General features: G+C 25.3%; 1 pseudogene; it reads right to left on the bottom strand.

Annotated features, from left to right (window-relative positions):
• Positions 1-237: 237 nt before the first annotated feature.
• On the bottom strand, positions 238-1413 carry LOC126354500 (NADH-ubiquinone oxidoreductase chain 5-like; annotated as a pseudogene).
• Positions 1414-2563: the final 1150 nt, after the last annotated feature.

Here is a 2563-nt window from a genome sequence, read left to right as displayed (position 1 = left end):
AAAGTAAAAATACTTCCTTAACATCTTCAGTGTCACGCTCTAATTATAAGCTATTTAAGTAAACGAAAAACAATATTACCAAAATAAATATTCAAAAAATAAAAGTTAAAAGATAAATCTTGAAATTAGAATCATATCAACCTTGAATATAACCAATTAAATAAATAAATAATCTATATAAACCTTGACCACCAAGTAATTCACCTCAACCATAATCAAATGACTTAGATGAATATAACCTATTTTTAAAGGAATATATCTAATAAACTTAGTTGAAAGAAAAGGTATAAATCATATAGAACCAGCAAATCTAACAAAAGAAAGTATACTTAAAGAAAATAAATTATGAGAAAAATCAAAATTAGAAATAAGATAACCTAAATAAGCACCTAAAATAACAACTGTAATAGTTAAAAACTTTAAATAATAAGGTAAAGCAATCACATGAGGAATAGGAAAAATTAATCAAGATAAAAGACTACCACCAAAAACAGCAACAAACAATAGACCAATTATTCCAAATGAAATATAATAACCCTTATCATCAAAAGAAAATCTAGAATAAAAATTATTATCACCAGATATTGAATAATAAAACAAACGAAAAGAATAAGAAGCAGTTAAACCAGTAGAAAAAAAATAAAGAAAAAAAATTAAACAATTAATTCATCTTAAACAAACCATCTCAAGAATTAAATCCTTTGAATAAAATCCCGCTAAAAAAGGTATTCCACACAAAGATAAATTAGAAACATTAAAACAAACTGAAGTTAAAGGTATGAAATTAACAATTGATCCTATAAAACGAATATCCTGAGAATCCTTCAAATTATGAATTATTGAACCTGCACATATAAATAATAATGCCTTAAATAAAGCATGAGCCAATAAATGAAAAAATGCAAGCTTTGGATAACCTATAGCCAAAATTCTTATTATTAAACCAAGTTGTCTTAAAGGAGAAAGAGCAATAATCTTCTTTAAATCAAACTCAAAATTAGCGCCCAATCCAGCCATAAATATAGTTATACAACCAATTAAAAGTAAAAATCAACCACAATTATAAGTATCCAATATTGGTCTAAAACGAATTAATAAATAAACACCAGCAGTAACAAGAGTAGAAGAATGAACTAAAGCAGAAACAGGAGTAGGAGCTGCTATAGCAGCAGGAAGTCATGAAGAGAAAGGAATCTGAGCTCTCTTAGTTATAGCTGCTAAAACAATTAATATAGTAATGAGCTTTATTTCAAAAGAATTAGAAATAAAATCATAATAATAAATATAATTTCAACCACCAAAATTTAACATTCATGCAATAGAAATTAAAATAGCAACATCACCAATACGATTAGAAAGTGCAGTTAATATACCAGCACTATAAGATTTTACATTTTGATAATAAATAACTAAACAATAAGAAACTAAACCTAAACCATCTCAACCTAATAAAATTCAAATTAAATTAGGACTAATAATTAAAAAACCTATAGAAAGAATAAATATTAATACAATAATAATAAAACGATTTATATTCTTTTCACCAGATATATAATCCTCTCTATAATAAATAACCAAAGAAGAAATATATATAACAAAAGATATAAAAATAAGAGATATTCAATCCAAAATTAAAGTTATAACAACTATAGAACCATTTAAATTGAAAAGCTCTCACTCAAAAAAAACTCTATAATCAATTATTAAATAATAAATACCTAAAATAAAAATTATAGTTCTCGAAATAAACAAAGAAAAAAAACTCAAAGAACAAATAGAAAATAAATGCACGGCCTAAGATGAAAAACTTCATATCATTGATTCCACAAAACAATATTTTTAATTAAAATACTTAAGCAAACTAAACAAAGAAATATTCACCCTTTAAACAGAGAATATTTAAAGGCAATCAATGTAAAAGTAAAAGATGATATTCACGAAAATAACCAAGAGAACAAGTATAAACACCAGAATAATAATTCCCATGCTGAGAATAAGAATATATATACAAAGTATAAACAGCTCTAAAAAAAGATAAAAAAATCAAAGCAAAGAATCTAAAAGAAGATCAAGATATAATTCTATTTAATAATCTAATTTCACCTACCAAATTTAAAGAAGGAGGAGCAGCCATATTTGATGATCTGAAAAGAAATCATCATATAGCCATTCTTGGCATCAAATTAATTATACCCTTGTTAATTAATAATCTTCGTCTACCTAAACGTTCATAAATAATATTAGATAAACAAAATAAACCAGAAGAACATAAACCATGACCAACCATTAGAGAAAGAGAACCTACACAACCTCATCAATTCATAGTCATCAATCCACCAATAACCATTCTTATATGAGCAACAGAAGAATATGCAATTAAATACTTCAAATCAACCTGACGAAAACAAATAAATCTTACAATAACACCCCCAGATAAACCTAAAGACAATCAAAAATAACTAAACTTTAAACCCAAATAAGAAATAACCTTTATAACACGAAAAATACCATAACCACCTAACTTTAATAAAACACCAGCAAGAATTATTCTACCTGAAATAGG

This window comes from Schistocerca gregaria, chromosome 3, assembly GCF_023897955.1.
Source record: "Schistocerca gregaria isolate iqSchGreg1 chromosome 3, iqSchGreg1.2, whole genome shotgun sequence".
NCBI classification, from domain to species: Eukaryota; Metazoa; Arthropoda; class Insecta; order Orthoptera; family Acrididae; genus Schistocerca; species Schistocerca gregaria.
Note: the sequence above shows the minus strand (reverse complement) of the source record. Positions and strands in the feature narration are given on the sequence as shown.